Source organism: Canis lupus, chromosome 32 (genome assembly GCF_011100685.1).
Source record: "Canis lupus familiaris isolate Mischka breed German Shepherd chromosome 32, alternate assembly UU_Cfam_GSD_1.0, whole genome shotgun sequence".
NCBI classification, from domain to species: domain Eukaryota; kingdom Metazoa; phylum Chordata; class Mammalia; order Carnivora; family Canidae; genus Canis; species Canis lupus.
The window spans coordinates 29,958,941-29,983,647 of record NC_049253.1 but is presented as its reverse complement, the minus strand read 5'-3'; the positions used below and the strand labels follow the sequence as shown (position 1 = coordinate 29,983,647).

Genomic DNA, 24,707 nt, shown 5'->3' with positions numbered 1-24,707 from the left:
ACCACTAAATCTAATTAGATCTTCCCTCATTTGAATATTGTTAGGTTTTCACCTTTGGGGGTTGTTTTTTTGTTTTTGGTTTTTGGGGGTATTTTGGGGTTTTTGTTTTTTGTTTTTGTTTTTGCTTTTGGTTTGTTTGTTTGTTTGTTTTTGGTTTTCAACTTTTAAAGAGTCCATTATGGTTTTCAGCTACAGGCCAGACTGAAGTGTACAGAGTCTCCTCACGTCTTACCAACATAATAAAATGCTAGATAAAATATAAGTCTCAAATTAGTTTACACAGCTGGGTAAATAATAATAAACTAGAAAGGTAGATTTCAGGTTCCTGAAATGGAGCAGGAACTCAAAGCCAGAGATGTCAGCAAAGCAGCAGATACCCTGAATCTGGATGGCAGGTCTAAGAAAAATGGTCCAGAAAACCTTGTCCTGGAACAAGCTTTCCACATGATAGGAAACCCATAAGGGAAAAAAAGAAAAAGAAAAACCCCAAACCTCTACTCAACAGCAGAGCCAAATGAGCAAATACTTTTAATCTAGAGCTCAGGTTAGAGAAAAAAGTATTTGAGTAATAAATAATTAAAACCTAAGGCTGAACCATACTAGGATATATGTCTGAATTTAAAAATATATATTTATTTTGGGTCATAGACATACACAAATAAACAAACAGAACCAATTGGGGATGGTAGAAAGAGACCACATATACATGGGAACTGGCTGTATGGCACAGATCACATTAAAAATATCAGAAGAAAGGGGATAGAATATCCAATGAATTCTGGTAGGCATATTTGATTATCCATAAGAAAAATAAGATAAACTTAGATCTCTATCTCACCCCATATCCAAAAATACATTTGAGATAGATCAAAAAAACACAAATATAAAAATTTAGTCTTTCAAAAAATTAGGAAATATTTTAATGAAATTTGATTAGGAAATTATTTCTTAGACATAGCATAAAAGGCACAAACCACAAAGAAAGGGATTGGTAAAATTGGAATAGTAAATTGCACCATTGTGAAAATATTTGCTGCCCCTCCCTATCAGGTTCAACTGTGGGAGATTATATACCCTCACCCCATGTCACTTGCTTTGGCCAATGAAATGTGAGTATAGTGATATTTGCCACTTGCAAAGGGAAGCTTAAGGGACTTCTTGTGGGTCTGCAGACTTTCTTTTCTCTCTGCCATATGAATAGCATGTCCAAGATAGGAGCGTATCTTCATCTGTGTCCCTACAGTAAAGATATGGAGGAGACAAAGTCTGTCAAACTCTGTGAATAAGAGTGAGAAAAAAAATTTTGTTGCAGTAAATCCTGAGATTTGGGAGTTTTGTTATCACAGCATGATTTAACTTAACCTGACTGAAACACTGAAACATATACATGTATATATATGCAAAAGATACCATAGGCAAAAGATTAGGTATGGATGTTTTCAATGTATATAATCAACAAAAAATTAGTATGCAGAAAACAAAGAATATCTACAAATCAGTAAGAAAAAAAAAAAACTCCAAGTAGAAAATGGCCAAAAAAAATTAATATATTAATATTAATTAAATATATTAAAATATTAATATATATTACAAAAATTAAAGACTAAATGATCTATAAATATACTACAATAAACCCAACCTCATGAAAAAAGATATATATAGGTACCTAACCATAGCAGTTAATTTTGAGGAGAAAAGGAAATGAGATAACTTGTGAGGGTTCATTGTATCTGTAATATGTGTTTTTTTAACTGTTTTTGGAATAAATATGGTAAAAAATGGTTGAAGAAATCTTCCCACCCATCCTTTTGTGTTCAGGGAAAATGGATTATTGCAAAGAACCACTGGTTCCCATGCATACTAGATATGACTCACAGACATCCCCTTGTTTATCTTAGATATGGCCAGATACAGATCTTCCAAATTCCCATTCTTTGCCTCATAAATGCTTAGCTGAATTGCTTGCCCCAACTGAACAGTGAGAACAAAATGCACGTTGATCAAACCATGGTTAAGCCTCTCTCCTGGTCTCAGGTCCCTGAACAGTGGCATGCAAACAACTCTTCCTTCACTTGCCCTCTTTAGAACACACTAGCCCAGGGTAGAATATTCTCTAATCTACTATCCAGTTGTGTTAGTCTTTCATCCCACATCCCCACACCTTTCTACAAAACAAAGTGCCTTTTCGCCTAACTCTTAAGATGCCTGCAGATCTTATGGTCAAAACATTCTCTCTATTGCAATAGTTCCTTTCCTTATCTTGCAATAATTCAATCACATGAAGCCTCTCATTACTAATTTTGGATTTGTTTTTTATTTGACAGTCCAGATCCATGCACTTTTCTTGCATTTTGAATATTTCATGAGACAAAGTAGATTTTGAAAAACCCTTATTAAATAGAACATAAATAGGGCAGCCCGGGTGGCTCAACAGTTTAACACCGCCTTCAGCCCAGGGCCTGATCCTGGAGACCTGGGATCAAGTCCCATGTCAGGCTCCCTGCATGGAGTCTGCTTCTCCCTCTGCCTGTGTCTCTGCCTCTCTCTCTCTCTCTCTCTCTCTCTGTCTCTCATGAAAAAATAAATAAAATCTTTAAAAAATAAAAATTTAGAAAGTAAATAAATAAATAGAAAAAATAGTCAATTAAAAAGTTGAAACAATTGTTTTTCAAAATGCCTTGGTGAAAACAGCAAGAGCAGATGTAGGATTAAGAAGTACTGATTGACCAGCCTGGGAACTCATATGAAGTATCAGTGAAAGAACTGAGAATGTTAAGTCTGGGAAAGAAAAGATTCAGAGAGCAGAGCAGCTGTCTGCTGATATACAGAGGTTTTTTATGTGGAAAATAGAATAGGAAGTTCCTATGTGTTGCCATTAAGTAGAAATGTGATTTTTTTAAAAAAATACCAGTGGAAGTGTGATCGGCAAACAAAAGTTTTAGGAAGACTTTAGCACAATCTAATAAAGAACTGTCAAACAGAGTTGTCCAAAGGTGGAATGTGCTGCTACCCTGCAAGTCACAAGCACCTCACCAGAGCTAGGGTTTATACATGATCAGTAGGAACATCTTGAAGACAAGTATTGAATGGTTTGTTGGACCATGTAACCAGACAGCTTCTAAATCTATGGTTCTGGCACCTGAGTGAACTTCATTTTAAGAACCAGGCCATAACTTATTGTCAAGATTTTCCAATTGCCAATAATCTCCAGTCCAGTTAAATTCAAGTAGCAGAAAGAAGGTAGCAAACACCTTCCATTGGAAGATATAAGCTTTAAGAATATTTTTTTAAAAGAGAAGTAGGAGCAAAATCAAAACAAGCAATAAGCAAAAGAAATCATTCTTTCATCAGAATGGGCACAAAGAAACAAAAATAACTGTAACTCCCAAACACTGGATATAGCTATACTTCTGTCTTTAATTGTACTACATCCACTTATCCACTTTAGAGCTTTAATAAGACTAAGAAAACTGTAAAAAAAAAAAAAAAATGTGAACTCTTCACCAAATTAGGTGATAACTGAATGATAGATAGGGCAATGAGAAGCTGTTTCTGAAAAAGTCATAACAGGAAACTGAATGACTGTATCAATAAATCCAACAGAATCTAGACAATACAAGGTTCTAGAATAGCAAAAGAAAATGATAGCTGATTTAAGAGTTAAGCAACTCTTTTAGACAAAGAAAAAAACTGTTTTGCAGATTTTTCTGTCAATTACTTTCATATTCCAGCCTCCGTGACCATGAAAGCCACACAAGGGGTATAATTATATTTCACAGAAGCTGTTCTTGTTTTAAATCGACCCTTAATATAAAGCAGCCAACAGAGGAAATTATATTTAATAAGACATCTGGCTTCTAAATGAAGATGTATCCTATTTTTATTCTAAAATAATTTTAATTTGGTTTGTAATTGAAACACAAAATTGATATCATTTGGAGTTTCCTGTCCCAGAGAATTATATTTGCAAAGAAAATATCAGAATATTTTCATGGCGCAACATTATGCTTTTACGACAAGTCTGAATAGATATTTTGACATTAACATCTTCTAGGAGAATTTAACTTCTTTTTATTCATGAGATTATGTTTGCTTTAACTAAAAAGAAAAACATAGGATATTTGCTTTATCCTATGATGTCTTTGTATTTTAATATTTATCTATATCCCAATCTTTTTAATCTGTATGTTTTCTCCAAAGTTAATGTTTTTACTTATACCTCCTTTTGTTAAATAAAATTTCTTTACCTGTTTGCATTTCATACCATTTTTCTCCTTTCCTTTTCTCTCATCTGTCTCATGTTCCTTCTTTATTCTATGTTTGCAACCAAAAGGATCCATAACTGTGTGGTACCAAGGGAGAGAACTAAATGTTAGTGGAACAAGTTACTTTGCCTACAGAAAATCCTCCTTTAAGGAAAGATGAAGGAAGATTAAAAAAAAAAAAAACTTATTGTAGAAGAGGGGTGCCTGAGTGGCTCAGTCTGCTGTCTGCCTTTGGCTCAGGTCATGATCTCGGGATCCTGGGATAGAGCTCAGCATCAGGCTCCCTGCTTCTCCCTCTCCCTCTGCCTCTGCCTCTGCCCCTGTCCCTCCCCCCTTTCCCTCCCCCTGCTCTCTCTCTCTCTCAAATAAATAAATAAAATATTTTTAAAAATTTTTATCCTAGAAGATAGCTAAAAGGTGAGGTGAAAAAATAATAAAAGAATGCCAAAATAAACCAAAGCAAAAGTCAGGCTACTCAAAATTTAGCAATTAAGATTAGTGAGTATTACATTTACCAAAACAAACATGTTATAAGATCTTTTTTTACCAAAATAGTGATATTTTATTACTAATTAAAAATTAAAATATTTAGTACTTACAGTACAGATGCAATGAAACTCTGATCCTATGGAGAAATTATTATTAAGAAAAAAATTATCTCATAAGTGTCCAATTGATCTATTCATAGAATATAAGACATTACATCATGAAAACTGAATCTAGTGAAAACCTATACCCAAAGCCAACTCTTCTCAAAATAATTGGCCTCTTATGTATTCTTTAAATTATACAAATACATTTATAATTTAAAACAAAGTTGATTATATGAAAAAGTTTGTTTCCCCAAAATATAAAATATTTTACCACATCATTCCTGTTACCATATATGCTATAATACAAATTTTGTGAAGATCAAGTGGAGTATATTTGTTAGTATGCTAAAATGCAGCTGGCTCAATTAAAATGCCTCAGTGACGCTTTTTGCCTGCAGCAGAATTTGTTATGTAATTACTACAACATATCTGCTATATTTTTACTTTTTTTTTTTTAACAAAGATGAACCCAGGTGATTTCTGGATAACTCTCTAATATGAACCAAGAAGGATAATTGTAGAAACTAAAAATGTAAATAAAATATGTGGAACTCAGAGTAATTCAAGAAATTTGCCTTTAAATAAAATTAGTCAATTGCTTTTCAAGAATTTAGGGATTTTGTGGTAGTTATTGAGAAAATTTCATGGCAACATTCATCAAAAATAAACCAACTGTCATAGTAAACAATGTCATAATAAACTTATTGTATGTATCAAATCGAGTACACGAAAATCAAATTAAGCTCAGGAAGACTCAACATTGAGTACAGGAAGCTGAAGTGCATCATGTATCAAATTCTAATTTCAACTGTTTTTAATCTTTAAATTGATGAACATCACAAGTTAAAGAGGTTTCCTTTTTCGGAAAATAGAACTCTGAGAAGTATACAAACTTATCTTGATAATAGTTCACTTTAGTTCATTTAAATACTTTTTTCCAGTAGGTTAATATTATGTCTTCTACAATCTTATTTTCCCACAATGTTTTTAATCTAATAAAAACAACTCTAAATGGTATTTATGGATCTGGTTAAGAAATCTTCAAATACAATGGCTTAACAAGTTTATTGAATTATCCATTTGTGAACATCTGAGAAGAGTGGTTTGGCATTTTACTTAAACAATGAGGTAAAAAAAAATTACAGACTACAGATAAACAGAGAACAGATAAAGTTGTAGACTGGAATACAAGGTAAAATTCAGAAATGTGTAAAACATTATATACACATAAGTACATAGGGAGAAAATATTCTCTGTCATTTTTCAGAGGAAACAATGTCATTTCTGATTCACTTATATTTGGCAATGGAAACACTGTTTCTTTAGATGTTCTGTCTAGGACCTACAGAAACTTTGAAGTCTTTCTAAGACGTTTTGCTTAGAAATAGTGGCCTTAAAGTATACTGAAACCACAAACATTGTATTGCTATTTGGAAGGAGACAAAACTGGCCATATTTCAATAGATAAAACCACCACAGTGGATGTTACATTAGATTAATTGAATTGAGTTTTACAAAAAAGAAGAAATGAGTTTCACAAAAAAACTGTGTAAGTTTTCTTTTTTTAAGGTTTTATTTATTTATTCATGAGAGACACACAGAGAGGCAGAGAGGCAGGCAGCAGAGGGAGAAGCAGGCTCGATGCAGGGAGCCCAACGTGGGACTCGATCCTGGGTCTCCAGGATCATGCCCTGGACTGAAGACGGCGCTAAACCACTGAGCCACCCAGGCTGCCCATGGTCACGGCTTTAAATGTTAGATTCAAAGAAAAGAATGTGGAGGCAAATTTCAGCCTTATAAAGGAAGAATTTTCTAACAACTTTTGCTGGCCAAATGAAAGAAGTCACCTTGAGACAAGTTGTTCTTACAAGGAGGCAGGCGAGCTATTTGTCAAGGATGCAGAAGAGAAATTCTCAGCAGATGGAAGTTTAAACTTAGGTAGCCAGAGCTCCTATTTAGTTACTAACATTTCATTCTTTCAGCAATGAAACTGGGGATGTTAAAGGCACTGTAACATCTGAAAGGAAAAGGAATTTCAGGGTAGAGAACGTTTGGCTTATGCTTCTAACAATCACATAATAACCCCTCAATTTACATGTAAGGTGCATGTAGATAAACATAAAGGCATCAGGTTTATCATATGTGTCAGTAGATGGGGCCCTGTCCTTAGAGTGTGGGTTCAGTGGTGAAACCATTTGCTGCAAGTCTTACATTCTTAGAAGAGACTTGAGCAGATTCTTCTCTAAGAGCAGTTTTCCTGCAGCTCCCAAAATGTTGTTATCCAAAGGGATGTGCTAAGTCATATAGGATAGTTTGATTTATCCTGTAGGCTGGTGTCAGTACTGTTACTATTTAGGTTTGAACTAACTCCTGAAATACCACCACCACTATCTATCCCTGTATTAGGGTAAGCTAGACTATGCTGGGTGACAAACAACTGTGAAATCTTGGTGGCTTATGACAACAAGATGTATTTCTGGGTTTAGACTACATGACTACCATGGATTGGCTGGAGTAGCTGCTCAAGTCTCCTTCCTCTGGGATCCCCGATGATGGGATAGCCACCATCTGAAACATTGCCAATCACCGTGGTGGAAAGAAAGAGTGAATATGAAACTGCATACTGGCTCTTCTTGAAATAGTGTTGTGCTTCTGGGTTGTGGCATCTTAATTCTATTAGATCTGGGATCCAGGAATAACTGGCTCCAGCCTTTCACTAGTAATCCCTCTTTACATGATCCTGAAAAAACAATGCAATGCACTGGAATATACCATTCCAGTGAGCTTGATTGCATAAGCTGTGTTAGCCTGAGCAGTTTAGTACTAAAAGGGGTTAAATGCCTGTTCTTACCTCTACTCGATAGCAGGGATCTGAATCACATTCCTATTACTCCATAACTGCCCAGAAGAGGCTGAAGAGAACATGAGATGCAGGAGAAGAAACTAGAGAGCTTTTGTCTCAAAACCCGGTAGAGAGCTTGTATAGAATGCATTTCCATTACCAAGCCACATGGAGAGGGAAGCCAGAGAACCTGGAGAGAGAAAGAGAGCAAGAGCCCACCAGAGAACGCATGCAGGGTGGCAGATGGATGGGCTATCTCAGGAAGGACAACCTCAACACCATACTTTACTTCTCTTGGGGATCAGAGGCAGAGAGGTAGGAGGGATACACAACTACACATTCCCTTTTTAACAATTTCAAAATTTCCAGCTAAGCAAGGCAGCCCATACAACTGTATCTTCATAAACCATTCAGCACCATTCATAGGTAGAGACACTTAATCCTGAAGACACAGGCATAAGGAAATGGTGTCTCCTAACCATGGACTTGCCTCTGGGCAGTGCCAGAGTGAAGGAGAAAAAGAAACAGAGCTTTGATACAGGGATTCTTTCCCTCAGGCTTTCTTATCTGACAAGAATGACCTTGAACTAAAGCGTGTAGATGCATGTAGCATATCAGTTAATAATCTATTTTTATTTCTTGGTAGGAAGGTGTGTCACTTTAATGCTTAGACTTTAAAAAGTTTTTCGTAGGTTGTTGTTTATGCTGAATCCTTATAATTTTATTCTATATTTTTCAAGCATCTACAAGTATTTTTATTTTTTCTTAACAGCGGATGAGAAATGGTCTATTTTTTTACCTTACACATAGAGTGTGGCTGGGGACTGTGACTAAGTGTGAATGTCCTCTCCAGCTTCTAATTTCGGTCTCCAACCACTTTCCTTTTCAACAAGGATTCTTAACAACAAAAAGAAAACAAAATAATGTCCCAATGAATAGGTTATTTATTTATTTATTTATTTATTTATTTATTTATTTGCAGATAGCTCTTTCTTTCTTTCTTTTTAAGATTTTATTCATTTATGAGAGACACAGAGAGAAAAGCAGGCTCCATGGACGCGGGACTCGATCCCAGGTCTCCAGGATCACGCCCTGGGCCGAAGGCGACGCTAAACCACTGAGCCACCCAGGCTGCCCGCAGATAGCTGTTTCTTAATGGCAGGTACCTCTGTTTTTTCTTAATAATAGCAAAATTTGATTTAGACATTCAGATATGAAATTGACAAAACTGGTTCACAAGGTTGTGGTTATGTGAGTTTATTTCTGAGGGTAAGAGAAGTGAGAATACTGTCTGCAGATTCAGGGTGCAATTACTAGAATAGTTAGAGAGGGACATGCAGATTACCCTGACGGATGGTCTTGAGAAGGCATAAGGATTGGGATCCTATAACGCCAGCAGGCAGTTCAGTCACAGGGAGGGTAGACTTACAAAGTAGCATTTTTAACATCTCAGGAGCTGTGGCCAACTCTTTCCCCTCTCCCTTTCCTTCCTTAGATTAGCACCTGATTCCTGGACATCCTTTGTGGGCAGAGCACTCTTTCTTCTCTCTTTTGCCAAATAAAAATATTCCTCTATCCTTTAGCTCTAGTGACGTGGTGGAGGTTCAGTGTGCAGGCTTTGGAGTTAGACTTCATGAGTTCAGCTTCTGATACCACCATGCACATGACTTTGACAAGTCACTTAATTTTAGTAGGCCTCAGTTTTCTTATTTGGAAAGTGACAATAATTTTTTCACATTTCTTTGTGTAGTGATTAAATGAGATACTTATTGTAAAGTGCTTTAACAAAGTGCTGGGAATATTGTAGGTGGTGAATAGTGGTATGTGCTCTCTCTATCTAAAATTACTCTTGGGGGTCAATTTTCTAAGGTGGCTTGATTTTTAAGCTTTGGACAAACTGGAGGCTCATGTTTTGCTTTTGGTTAAGGAAATATATTTACAATACCTATTACTTCTAAGAGGAAGGCACCTGAAAACCACAATTTAATTTTTTTTTTTTTTTTTTTTTATGATAGTCACAGAGAGAGAGAGAGAGAGAGAGGCAGAGACACAGGCAGAAGGAGAAGCAGGCTCCATGCACCGGGAGCCCGATGTGGGATTCGATCCCGGGTCTCCAGGATTGCGCCCTGGGCCAAAGGTAGGCTCCAAACCACTGCGCCACCCAGGGATCCCTGAAAACCACAATTTAAAAAGGAGTTTTGGGTCTCTGGGTGGCTCATTCAGTTAAGTGTCTGCCTTCAGCTCAGGTCTGATCCCGGGGTCTGGGATGGAGCTCTGCTCAGTGGACAGCCTGCTTCTCTCTCTCCCTGTGCCCCCTACTCATGCTTCTCTCTCTACTGCTCTCACCCTCTCTCAAATAAATAGATAAAATCTTTAAAAAAGTAAAACGGAGCGTTATATATGAGGGATGTCAGAGTAAGCTATTATTTGTCCATTTAATCTTAAGCCCTTATGCTGCAGCAATGTATTTGCATAAAAAAAGCAAATTTAAAAAGCTCTCTTTGCAGTCTTTACATAATCCACGTGGTTGCTCAGGATCCTCTTTCTGGTATTCCCTTTCCTTATTCCTTTGTTCCCAGAATGTAGTTTGGGCTCCTTTTTATCTGGTCCTGGATTCTGGGATTCGACTCCACTTTGAAAGTTGCTTCTGGCTGCTTTGGATTTGATAACCTTCAGCTTTCCTGCCGTTTTTGGCCTTAGTACCCTGCCCATCTCCCAGTTCTTCTCATCCCTTCGCATATGGAGTCATGACTGATGGCAGTAGACCTAGGCGGTCCTGAGCCGGAGCTGCTGAGAGTCACTATACGGGGACACTGACTTTTCATTCCCAGTGTGCAGTAAACCACTATTGTAGTAACCCTGGTGGGCAGGCGGATTCATAAGCAGAGTCTCTAGGACTTGGAGGTGGGTTTGGGGTGGATGGGGGTTGGTGGATATGACAAAGCTCCATGGCAATGACAAGAGGGAACTTTCAGAGGGACAAAACAGGATCTTAACCTGAGCAAATAAATACTCAGCTAAATCTTCAACCTCGTGGATGCCTGTTACGCAGGGGCATATGCCCTTCACTTTGGTTGTGCCACTGTCTTTCCTGTCATGTGTAGCTGTCAGTATGTAAAGTAAATTTTACTGTTCACCTACTTTTAAGGAACTTGTATCCTGTGTCTGTGTCTGTTTTCATCGGTCACGGTGCCATCATCCTAATGATCACTGGGCCCTATTCTAGCCCCTGGTCCACACCATTCCACCCATGCCTGGAAGAACCTTCAGGACAATGAGAGGGGAGCCAAGAATGTAGATATTTCTTGCAACCAGTCTACATCTTTCTCTCAATACAAAAACAAACTAACCAAAACCCAAATAAACAGTGGTTTTGAGGACCTGGGGAATTTAGCTAGACAGCATTTTGAAGTCATACTTGTCTTCCCCCTGCCCCCAACCTCTCTCATAATTTCTGGTACATAGTAGTGTCGGAATTGCAGGAACTAAATAGGTGACACATTGCTTTCCTTTTGAAGCTGGGAATCAATTAAGAGATAGAGAACTCAGCTGAAAATCAGCAGGTTGCTGATAGCACATAAACTGTCATTGTTCGAATTAGAAAAAGGCACCTTCTTCCTTTGGGCATAAGAATTAGCAGAAAATACCCACTTCTGGAAGATCTATTGTAAAGAGGGACTGCCTCAGGGTAGAAAAGCTAGAAGAAATGTGCCAAGGAGCTGGCTTGGTATGCAAGAAGCTGGCCTAGTTTCTAGTCCCTGTTTGTCCCCAAAGCCAGTGCTTTTCTGCAGGTGATCTGGAGATCAAAGCAGGAAGATATTTGTGTGTGTGTGTGTGTTTTTAAATAATCTCTCATTAATTAAACTTAACCCTTCAAAATGGTAGGATTCTCTTTGTAGGGGTAGAAAACCTGGCCTACTATGCTTATCCCTCCCCCCTTATTAATACAGTATTTATTTGTCTTCCCTCTGTTAAACCCTGAGCCAACTACTTTCTTCAGGCTGCCTACGTAGGTATAGGAAAAGGAGCATACAGGCCGATGAGACATGGGAGAAACAGCTATGGGAGGTGGAGACGGCTCTTTCACGTGGCAAAAAGGATGAGAAAGGCCACCATCAGGCAAAAGAGCCTCACGGCTCTGTGAGGGCAAAGCCCAGAATGGTGTAGAAGAAACTGTTGCTTCACAGAGGGGTTCCTGACATAACCAATGATGAGGCTCCCAAACACAGTTCCAGCCCCAGAGCCAGCCACCCCTACAGTGGCAGCCCCAGCCCCTATGAACTTGGCTGCTGTGTCAATGTCCCTTGAAATGGTGCTGGCTCAGAAGCTGTAGCTAGGAATAAGTGAGGTCAGGGGACGTGGGGCTGCCAAGCTGCTGAGGCTCTCATCTGTCTTATTTTGAAATTATTTCAAACATACAAAAAGGTTGAAATAATAATAGAGGGCTCCCATATTTGCTTTATCCAGAGTTAACAATTTTGAACACGTTGCCATGTTTGCTTTATTATATTGTCTCTCATTCTTTCCATATATATGTCATTTTATTTTTATAAACCATTTGTGAGTAGGTTGCAATGTCATTTTCTTTGACTTCTTAGTATTTTATTGTGTATTTCCTAAGAAAATTATATTCTCTTACATTATCATAGTAGAGTTGTCAAATTCAGGAAATTTAACATTGAAAGAATATTTTTATCCAGTCTATAGTCCATAATCCAATTTGTCAATTGCCCTCATAATGTCTTTTATAGCATTTTTTCCCCTTCTAATATGAGATTCAGTTCAGGATCACATATTGGAATTTGTTGCCTTATTTCTTTAGTATCCAAATATGAAAGATTCCCTCAGCTTTTCTTTATCTTTGATGATACTGATATTTTCAAAGAATACAAGACAGCTACTTTTTAGAATGTTCATTACTTTGGGTTTGTGTGGTGTTTCCTGATGATTTCAGATTATATGACATCAGCAATATGTCTTTCTTAGGGTACCACATACAATGTCTGCCTTCCCCTTACTGATGACGTTAATTTGATCACCTAATCAAAGTGTTTTCTGGTTTTCCCACTATATAGTTAATATTTCCCTCTTTCAACCACTAAGTAATCTGTGGGGAAATACTTTGGGGTTTGTGTACATATCCTGCTTCTTATCAAACTTTCCATCCTGGATTTTTGCAGCTATACATAATTCTTGTCTGAATGAATCTTTATGATGATAATTGTAGGGTTCTCTTTGGTTACTTTATTCCATAATTTTATCTTTTTCTTTTCCATAGATGGAACCTGGCTCCCAGTGACACCATCACATTATTCATCTTCTCAGTCTTATAATACCCACAGAATAGATTCAAAATTGCTGCAGTAATTTTACAATAAAAAACAAACCTACCAGAAAGAGTTCAAGATTTGTTTGCAATTCTTTTGTTCCCTACATTTTGGGTATAAAGTCAAAATGCTGTGCTCAAAGTTTCCTTGGATTGGTTCTTCACCCCCTGTCTTGTGTGTGATATCCCCTCCACACTTGACATGGTTATTCATTTAAAATACAGTCGTGTTAATTTGTTTCTCTAACTATTAAGTTTCAGTTTTTTTCCCCTCCTCTACACCATCTTCCTGAATCTAAAATCTATAGCCTACTCTATTAGTCTTCTGGGGCTGTCATAACAAAATACTATAGACTGACTAGCTTGAACAACAGAAATTCATTTTCTCACAGTTCTGGAGGCTGGAAATCCAAGATCAAAGGGCATATAGGGTGGATTTCTGGTGAGGCCTATCTTCCTGGCTTGTAGATTGCCACCTACTTGTGTGTCCTCACATGGCCTTTCTTTCTTTTTTTAAAAAATATTGTATTTATTCATGAGAAACACAGAGAGAGGTTGAGGCAGAGACACAGGCAGAAGGAGAAGCAGGTTCCATACAAGGAGCCCAATGTGGGACTCAATCTTGGGGCTCCAGGATCACGCCTTGGGCGGAAGGCAGGCGCTAAACAGCTGAGCACCCAGGGATCCCTTCACATGGCCTTTCCTCTTTGCTCATGTACCCCTGGTGTCTCTTCCTCTGCTTATAAGGATACAAGTCCTGGTGGATTAGAGCCTTGCCTTTGACCTCATTTAAACTTAATTACTTCCATAAAGGCCCTTTCTGCAAGGGATATTGAGAGTTAGGGCTTCAACATATGAATTTGGGGTGGAGGAGGCAGGAACAAAATTTAGTTCCTAACACCTACTATCCTTCAAATCTCCCATGAAGCTCTTGAAACTGCTTTTGAAACTCATTGAAGCTCCCTGACTCCTTTTGGTTCAGTTTCTTCCTTGTTTATTGGTTTATTTTCTTATTAATTTTTTCACATATCATTCTAATCATTCATCAATTTACTTATTCAAAAACTATATATTGAACACCTGCTAAGCCTAAGGCCCTTTGTTAGACATAGGAGATATAATGGTGAGAAGTAAAACAGAAAAAAGATATGTCCCACAAACTTATAGTCAATTGGGGGAGTCTGACACTGATAAAAGAATCATCCAAATAAAAATTATATTTTTAGTTTCTTAAACTTGTAAGATTAGAATGCAATTGTGCTCTAAAGGACATATATAAGAAAGTATAAGAGGAGAGGATTGGCCTATTTGGTGTGGTCAGGGAAGGCATCTCCAGTAAAATATTTATGCTAGAATCTAATAGAAGGCTAAGAGTTAACTGGAAGAAGAGGAATAACCGATGAGAAGGGGAGGTGGTATAATAGGGGAGTGATGATTCCTGCAAGGAAACCAAACACTCTAAGGACTATCACTTTAATAATCTGCACCAATACCATCAGCTACTTGGCCAACAGTCCTGTATTGTTCACTTTTCCCAATTGCAGCAGGATATTGGTTCACCACCTGTGGGGCAAAATTGCTGTAAGTCACACTTGTATGTGGATTGTTCTACTGTGGACTCATCATCTCCAGTTGCAGTAGCTCACTTACTGATGTTTCTGTGTTTCTGGGCAATTCTCTTTCTATTGCTGCTACTCAAAAGCTATTTCAGGTGTGGCCCATTTTTCTTGGGTAACTTGCTCTCTTATCTCCTCCTACGAATGAATTTTCCTAGAAGCTAGATACTAATCATCCCAAATGCTATTAAGTTTGATGCTGCCTATTCAGCCCCCTCCCTCCCTTCCCCCTCAGGACCAAACATATCTATGTCTTCTCTCATTTCTATTTTCTCCCTATTACCTCTGTTGAGAAGCTGTCATTTTGTTTTGATTTTTGTTTTTTATATTCTGATGCAATCCTCTAGTGAAGAGTTTGGGTGGGGGCAGAGATAGAGGTCCAGATTGTAAATGCCTTTTTAATTCTAAGTTGAAAAAGGCAAGGGATTGCACATAGTCAAAGTCTGAAATATAGGGAAGAAATGCTGGCTTGAGAAGCTAGAAAGCAGCCTATAATGGTTGTCAAATCTATGAGGATGGACTGGTTTGGGAATTGTATTATAAATATAAGAAATTAAAAAGACTCAGAAATAAAAGAAAGATAATTGTGCTGGTTAAGTTTCTGAGATAAGATAATTACAAAAACCTAATATAGCTTACTTTTTTGTACCTTATTCTATACTGGTTAACTGTAATTGTTGATAACCACCGCAAAATGTAGTAGCTTGAGGTGGCAAGCATTTATTATTACTCATGAGGCTGTGGGCTGTGGACTTGGCTGATCTTGACTGAGCTTGCTCAGGTGTTGGTAGTCAGCTTTTGGTCTGACCTGAGGGCTAGTTGGTCTAGGATGGCCTTGGGTGGGACAACTCAACTTGACTACATGAGTGTTTCACATCTTTCTAGACAGCTAACCTGGAAATGTTCCTCTAGTGGTGGGAAGGGTTCAAGAGGGAAAGATGAAACATGAAAGCATTTTTTAAAGCCTCTACTTAATTCATATTTCCTAATGTGGCAATGGGCAAAGCAGGTCACTTGGCCAGGCCAACTATCATTTTGGGTAGGATGCTGACCAGAGGGCAGGAGTACAAGGATGCATAAAAAATTGGGACCATCAGTGTAACCTATCTACTATATTCACTATATTATGATATTTCTGTTTCTGTCATTCCCTTGAACCCTTTCTCAACTACCAAGTTGAGTAGACTAGTTTTGGATCTTATACTCCCTGACCTCTTCATAGCACTTGACACTACTGGCCATTCCACTTTTTTGTTTAAGAGTCTTCCTCCTTTGATTCTGATAACAGTATTCTCTCCTGGTTTTCTTCCTATGTTTCATACTGTACATTCTTCTCCTTCCTCATGTGTTCTTTTCTTTTTCTGGCTGCTTTAGTTTTGGGTTTCCCAGCTATGTGGGTTTTAGAGAGTCCACAAACAGCACTTCTTTCTTCATTTCCAAAGTTTAAAATCAAAACACATATAGATAAAGACCCACCTTTATCACTGATAAAACTAATCATAAAATGTGGCTTTGAATGGAAATTTGTAATGGGCCACCAAATGCTTAGACGTAGAATTGAACGCCCCCTCTTAGTCACAGTTTGAGACTTTGGGAAGTAGGGAAAGTGAATGCTTTGAAGAAAGGCTGATAGTCAAAGAGAGAGAGAAGAGGAGGTTACATCCTCACTTCCTTCCCTATAGCTCACCCCGTGGGATATAATAAGTGGAGAAATAGGCCAAGAACACTATTCTAGTGGAATCCCTCCACATTTTAACTTGAGTCCAGTGGAAAAAAGGTTCTTCCCTAATTCCAAAGTTCTATCATTGATCCTCTTCTATTTTTATTTTAGTCTCTCTAGAAATGCCATTTACACATGCAATGATTTAGACTACCTATTTATATTTCCTTTCTCTTTAGCACAGAATTCTGTCCAATATTTCCTAGACTACTACTTATCTTTTTTAGATGTTGAACATAAGTGAACTTAATACATTCCAAATTGAAATTATTTATTTGTTCATTCATTCAATAAAAATTATCCAAGACATTTCCAATTCCAGTTTTCCCATTCTTATCTCAGGGCTATCATCTACCCTGTGATCTAATCCAAAAACCAGAAAATCCTCTTGAGCTCTCTCCTTTACTTCTCAACATTCAATCTGTCACCCTAGTGACAATATCTCTTAACTGACTTATTTTACTCCACATAAGCACTTCCTTAATTTAGACTCTTGACATATTTCTCTTAGATTTATGCAAAACCTCTAAAATATTTTACCCCCTGCCTCCTATCTTATCTCTTTAATTTATCCTGTACAATGCACAAGAGACCTTTAATGGTACACTATACTCTGCAGTATGAAAAAGAGTATAGGCTTTGGAGCAGAACCAGCTCTGGCATTTAGTTATATGTCTTTTTTGCAAGTGACTGAATTTCTCTAAGTTTTAGATTTCTTTTTTTTTTTTTTAATTATAAAATGATTATGCTCACCTTGTCTGGTTCTTGTAATGATTTAAATGGAAGTATAAAATATGCCCAAGCACAACAACTAGTCTAGTACCATCTCTACTGATGGTTAGCATTACTTTATGGGCTAGACTTTGTGCTAACTGCTTTATGTACCATCTTATTTATCTTAATTTAACTTTGGGTGAATTTTATTATCCCCATTTTATGAATGATGAAATGAGGCACAAGCTGTACAGTCACACAGAAAGTAAAGTGGCAGGGATTTCAAGCCCAGTCAGTTGGTCTCCAAAACACCTGTTCCTAACTACATGACAGTAGTTATTTTGACAGCTAGGGTAGGAAAGTGAGAACATTGTAAAATTTAGCCTTGGTCCTTAGCTGCCAGATAAACTTGGGCAAGTTTCTTAAAGTTTCTGAGCATTACTTATCTATAAAATGATGATATAATGCCTACTTACAACATGGTAAAGGTTGTTAAATAAGAATCAATAATATAGGGGCACTTGGCTGGCTCAGTCTATAGAGCATGTGACTCTTGATCTCAGGGTCATGATTTCAAGCTCTACATCGGATGTGGAGCTGTCTTTAAAAAAAAAAAAAAGAATAAATAATTTAAAGTGAATGGCACACAAGAGCACTCAATAAAGGATATCTATGATTATCATCATTTCTAGGTTAAAAATACAGTTACTCAGCTACTCTGCTTAAAAATTCCATTGTCCTCCCTCTGCCTCTGGGGAAAAGCCCACACTCTTTAGTATGGCACGCCAAACCTTGCACTAATGCCTCCTCCCTCATCTTCTAGCCTGTGCTTTAATAATAATCATTTTCAGTTCCCACAAATGTGCATTGCTCTCTCATAATTCTCTGCCTTTGTACGCCTGCTTCCTTGGCCTGAAAAATCTTCCCTCTTTCTTTTGTTCCTATCTAAGCATTTTATCTTCTGGCTAATTCTTTATCTATCTCCTTTTTTCTTTTTCTTTCTTTCTTTCTTTCTTTCTTTCTTTCTTTCTTTCTTTCTTTTTCATTTTAAAATTTAAATTCAATCTGCCAACATATAGTATAACATCCAATGCTCATCCCATCAATTGCCCTCCTCATTGCCTGTCACCCAGTTACCCCATCTCCCCATCAACCGCCCCTTCCACAACACTTTGTTTCCCAGAGTTAGGAATCTCTCATGGTTTGTCTCCCTTTCTAATTTTTCCCACTCAGTTCCCCTCCTTTCCCTTATAATCCCTTTCACTATTTCTTATATTCCATGTATGAGTGAAACCATATGATGATTGTCCTCTGATTGACTTATTTCACTCAGCATAATACCCTCCAGTTCCATCCAGTTTTAAGCAAACGGTGGGTATTTGTTTATTCTCATGGCTGAGTAATATTCCATTGTATGTATAGAACATATCTTCTTTATCCATTCATCTGTCAATGGATGAGACTTTTTCCACAGTTTGGCTATTGTAGACATTGCTGCTATGAACATTGAGGTGCAGGTGTCCTGATGTTTCACTACATCAGTATCTTTTTTTTTTAAGATTTTATTTATTTATTCATGAAAGACACAGAGAGACAGAGACAGAGACACAGGCAGAGGGAGAAGCAGGCTCCATGAAGAGAGCCTGACGTGGGACTTGATCCCAGGTCTCCAGAATCAGGCCCTGGGCTGAAGGTGGCGCTAAAGCACTGAGCCACCCAGGCTGCCCCTACATCAGTATCTTTGGAGTAAACACCCCAGTAGTGCAATTGCTGGGCCGGTCGTAGGGCAGGTCTATTTTTAACTCTTTGAGGAACCTCCACACAGTTTTCCAGAGTGGCTGCACCAGTTCACATTCCCACCAACAGTGCAAGAGGGTTCCCCTTTCTCCACATCCTCTCCAACATTTGTTGTTTCCTGTCTTGTTAATTTTCCCCATTCTCACTGGTGTGAGGTGGGATCTCATTGTGGTTTTGATTTGTATTTCCCTGAATGCAAATAATGCAGAGCATTTTCTCATGTGCTTGCTGGCCATGTGTAGGTCTTCTTTGGAGAAATTTCTGTTCATGTCTTTTGCCCATTTCATGACTGGATTTTTTGTTTCTTGGGTGTTGAGTTTGATAAGTTCTTTATAGCTCTTGAATACTAGTCCTTTAGCTGATATGTCATTTGCAAATATCTTCTCCCATTCTGTAGGTTGTCTTTTAGTTTTGTTGACTGTTTTTTTTTTTTCTGTGCAGAAGCTTTTTATCTTAAGTCCCAATCATTCATTTTTGCTTTTGTTTCCCTTGCCTTCATAGATGTATCTTGCAAGAAGTTGCTGTGGCCAAGTTCAAAAAGGGTGTTGCCTGTGTTCTCCTCTAGGATTTTGATGGATTCTTGTCTCACATTTAGATCTTTCAACCATTTAGAGTTTATCTTTGTGTATGGTGTAAGAGAATGGTCCAGTTTCATTCTTCTGCACGTGGCTGTCCAATTTTCCCAGCACCCTTTATTGAAGAGACTGTCCTTTTTCCAGTGGAGAGTCTTTCCTGCTTTGTCGAATATTAGTTGACCATAGAGTTGAGGGTCCGCTTCTGGGTTCTCTATTCTGTTCCATTGATCTATGTGTCTGTTTTTGTGCCAGTACCATGCTGTCTTGATGATCACAGCTTTGTAATACAGCTTGAAATCTGGCATTGTGATGCCCCCAGCATTCCTCTGGCTATTTGGGGTCTTTTCTTATTCCATACAAATTTTAAGATTATTTGTTCCAATTCTGTGAAAAAAGTCCATGGTATTTTGATAGGGATCGCATTGAACGTGTAGACTGCCCTGGGTAGCATAGACATTTTCACAATACTTGTTCTTCTGATCCATGAGTATGGAATGTTTTTCCATCTCTTTATGTCTTCCTCAATTTCTTTCATTAGTGTTCTGTGGTTTTTAGGGTATAGATCCTTTACCTCTTTGGTTAGGTTATTCCTAGGTATCTTATGCTTTTGGGTGCAATTGTAAATGGAATTGACTCCTTAATTTCTCTTTCTTTTCTTTTTTTAAAGATTTTTATTAATTTATTCATGAGAGACACACACACACACACACAGAGAGAGAGAGGCAGAGACACAGGCAGAAGGAGAAGCAGGCTCCACGCAGGGAACCTGATATGGGACTCAATCCCGGGACTCCAGGATCCACCCTGGGCCGAAGGCAGGTGCCCAAACCGCTGAGCCACCCAGGAATCCTTAATTTCTCTTTCTTCAATTTCATTGTTAGTGTATAGAAATGCCACTGATTTCTGGGCATTGATTTTGTATCCTGCCACATTGCTGAATTGCTGTATGAGTTCTAGCCATCTTGGGGTGGAGTCTTTGGGTTTTCGATATATAGTATCATGTCATCTGCAAAGAGGGAGTTTGACTTCTGCTTTACCGATTTGAATGCCTTTTGTTGTCTGCTGAGGCTATCAGCAATATTTTTGTTGTCTGATTGATGAGGCTAGGATAATTCTTGTTCTTTAATGCTAGGGTTCCCTATACCTTAAAAAAATTTTTTTTAACAAAGTGATATTTGGTGAATATCTCCAATTCTTCCAATCATGGGTGTACATCCTTTCTCAGATTCCTTTGTAAGTGTGCATAGGTCCATGGAACCTCATTTGACAACTGTGTTTAGTCATTTTCCCCTCTCTAGACTGAACCATCAGAAGGACAAAGATTGTGTCTTTCATTTTGGTATACCAAGACTTAGCACAGTGTAAGCACTCAGTGAGTGCCAGATGTGCAGAGATTAAATACAATAATCAGGGATCCCTGGGTGGCGCAGCGGTTTGGCGCCTGCCTTTGGCCCAGGGCGCGATCCTGGAGACCCGGGATCGAATCCCACGTCGGGCTCCCGGTGCATGGAGCCTGTTTCTCCCTCTGCCTATGTCTCTGCCTTTCTCTCTCTCTATGTATGACTATCATGAAAATAAATTTAAAAAAATACAATAATCAGAGGTATAGAGCCTGGTTCTTGGCAGGTGCTTAATAATAAATATTTTCTAACATTTTAATAACTTTTGCATGATTTGTTTATTATATAATATATTCTATTTTAATAATATTTATTAACTATTTATAATTTTAAGGTGATGTTTTGTGGCCCAGCATTCCTTGTGTTACCCTGTGTTGCCTTGTACACATTTCAGTATTTCAGCAACATGTTTAGTGAAGTCTCTCCGCTAGAGTTTATTCTACATTCTAACTTACCAGTTGAAGTACTTATATATTCTGCAAAGTGCTTATTTTCCTCCTGATTTAGAGACAGTGACAGTCTGTAGTTATTTGGATTTTTTTTAAAAGCACAATCACTAACCAAATGTGATGTCTTTTGTTAAGTTGTTAATGAACCTAAAATATGAACATTTCCATTAAATCAAACTGAAAAGAATCAGGAAGGATTAGACAAGAATGACATAAAGAAGTAAACATGACAGGCAACACAAAAAAGGTGGCAATCTTTTGGAAAGGTATAGTTTGCTAATCTGACTGCATCTTCTCTTTTGACAAAGATTCAGTGCTAGGAGCCTCTGTAGGGAGAGGATGGGGGAGGAAGGGAAGATCAAAGGGGACACAATTTAAAAGTTTGACAATTTAGTCAGAGAGTGAATTGCTGCAGGCATTTGCACATTTTAGCCCCCTGCTGTAACAGCTACCAGAATTCATTCTTGGGTTATCCAAATCCAAGAATTAGCACTTTGGAAAGCTGAACGTCTTTTGCGCACCACAAAAGTGTGAAAAAGTATCAGGTGAACAAGAAATTGAATAAACTCAAATCTCAGGTGACAGTAATTTATTTTATTTTAATTTTCTTACCTCCATCTTTCATTAGGCTGTTATCCCAGACATAGCCAAGAGTGCCTTATTCTCCTGAGCCCCAACAACACATACTTTTTTAAAAAAAAGATTTTTAAATTTATTTCTGAGAGAGAGAGAGGAGCACAAGCAAGGGGAGCCGCAGAGAAGGAGAAGCAGGTTCTCCACGGAGCAGGGAGCCTGATGTGGGGCTGGATGCCAGGATCCTGGGATCTTGACCTGAGCCAAAGGCAGATGCTTAACTGACTGAGCCACCCAGGTGCCTCAACAACACATTCTGGCAGAATGAGCAGATTTAATGGTGAGGAGTTAAAAAGTCTGCTATGATTTAGTCCCAGAGTTGACTGACTTAATGCTTTGTAATTTGTAGATCCCTCAGATCAATTCTTTTGTCAAAACAGTGCTTATTGGAAGAGGCAAGTCAATAGGCAATAGTTTCTTATTGTTAGAATAAAGCATGGTCTTTAAGGATGGCAGGAGCTTCCTCTCTGTCTTTCCTCCCTGTCACCCTCTCTTTCTCTCAATAACTAGAAAGAAGGGTGAAAAGAGTAAAGGAAAGGAGGAGGGTAGTATTTAGGACATTGACTTAATACAGCGTTGTATTCTGCAAGTAGGATTTATTTTCTTTGTCTGACTGTTGTTTGAAATGAAATCTAGTAGCACTAAGCTTTGGGTATCATTATAGAATTTCAAGTTAATAGTTCACAATCACCTAACACTGTGTTAAGCACAGCAGAGAATTTAAGAGTCATAAAACAATCTCCATCTGTCCTCTCTCTATATAAATGAATTAGGCAGGAGTGTACAGTTCAGCAAAAATAATGTATACTTTATAATTTACTTTTTTTTAAAAGGATTTTATTCATTTATTCATGAGAGACACACAGAGAGAGAAAGAGAGAGGCAGAGACACAGGCAGAGGGAGAAGCAGGCCTCCAGGCAAAGGAGCCCGACATGGGACTCGATCCCAGGACTCGATTCCAGGACTCCAGGATCCCGCCCTGGGCCGAAGGCAGGTGCCAAACTGCTGAGCCACCCAGGGATCCCCCTACTTTTTAAACTTTTTCCTTTTTTTCTTCTTTCCATGTTTTTGTCTGTGTGTGTGCACAAATGTTCATAGAAGTTTTAATTGTAATAGCCTAAAACTGGGGGAGAAACAGATGTTCTTCAACAGGTGAACAACTGTGGTACATTCATATCAAGGAATACTACTCAGCAGTAAAATTCAACAAACTATTGAAACATAAAACAAATTGAACTGATCTCGAAGGAATTTTGCTGAATTTCTTTTTTTGGTAAATATTTTTTATTCCAATTCAATTTATCAATAAATAGTGTATTATTAGTTTCTGAGGTAGAGGTGAATGATTCATCAGTCTTATTTAACACCCAGTGCTCATTCATGTGCTTTCCTTAATGCTCATCACCCAGTTACCCCATCCTCCACCCCCCTCCCTTCTTGCAACCCTCAGTTTGTTTCCTATGATTAAGAGTCTCTTATGGTTTGTCTCCCTCTGGTTTCGTCTTGTTTTATTTTTCCCTCCCTTCCCCTATGATCCTCTATTTTGTTTCTTAAATTTCACATATGAGTGAAATCATATAATTGTCTTTCTCTGATGGACTTGTTTTGCTTAGCATGATAATCTCTAGTTCCTTTCACATCATTGCAAATGGCAAGATTTCATTTTTTTGATGGCTAATATTCCACTATATATACATATAGATACATATATATAGCGCTATGGAATGGAAGAAAATATTTAGCACCGCCATAGATAGGCTTTTGCTTCTGTTGATTGTTTCCTTCCCTATGTGGAAACTTTTTATTTTGATGTAGTCCCAATAGTTTATTTTTGCTTTTGTTTCCCTTGCCTCAAGAGATATGTAGAGTGGCATCTGGGTGGTGCAGTCGGTTAAGCATCTGACTCTTGGTTTTGGCTCAGGTCATGATCTTGGGGTCATGAGACCAAGCCCCATGTCAGGCTCCATGCCATCATAGAGTCTGCTTGAAATTCTCTCTCCCTCTGCTCTGCCCCTCCTTTTCATGTTCTTTCTCTTTTCTCTTACTCTCTCTCTCTCTCTCAAATAAATAAATAAATCTTAAAAAAAAAAAAAAAGGATTTGTTAAAATGTCTGAGATACATATGTACAAAAATGTTGCTAGGGCCAATGTCAAAGAAGTTATTGCCTGTGTTCTCCTCTAGGATTTTTATGGTTTCAGGTCTCACATTTAGGTCTTTAACACATTTTGAGTTTATTTTTGTGTATGGTGTAAGAAAGTGGTCCAGCTTCATTCTTTTGCATGTTGCTGTCCAGTTTTCCCAGCACCATTTGTTGAAGAGACTGTCTTTTTCCCTTTGGATATTCTTTCCTGCTTTGTTAAAGATTAATTGGCCATATAATTGTGGGTTTATTTCTGGGTTTTCTATTCTATTTAATTGACCTATGTGTCTATTTTTTGTGCCAGTACCATACTGTTTTGATCACTATAGTTTTGTAATAAAGTCTGAATCATGGCACCTAGCTTTGATTTTCTTTTTCAGGATTGCTTTGGCTATTCAGGATCTTTTGTGGTTTGATACAAATTTTAGGATTGTTCTAGTTATGTGAAAAATGCTATTGGTATTTTGAGAAGGATTGCATTAAAAGTATAGATTGCCTTTGGGAAGTATAGACATTTTAACAATATTTGTTCTTCCAATCTGTAAGCATGGAATCTCTATTTCTTTGTGTCATCCTTAATTGGTTTCATCAATGCTTTATAGTTTTCAGAGTATAGGACTTTCACCTCTTTGGTT

General features: G+C 37.8%; 1 pseudogene; it reads right to left on the bottom strand.

Annotated features, from left to right (window-relative positions):
- Nucleotides 1-11,783: 11,783 nt before the first annotated feature.
- Nucleotides 11,784-21,915, bottom strand: LOC119867226 (annotated as a pseudogene).
- Nucleotides 21,916-24,707: the final 2,792 nt, after the last annotated feature.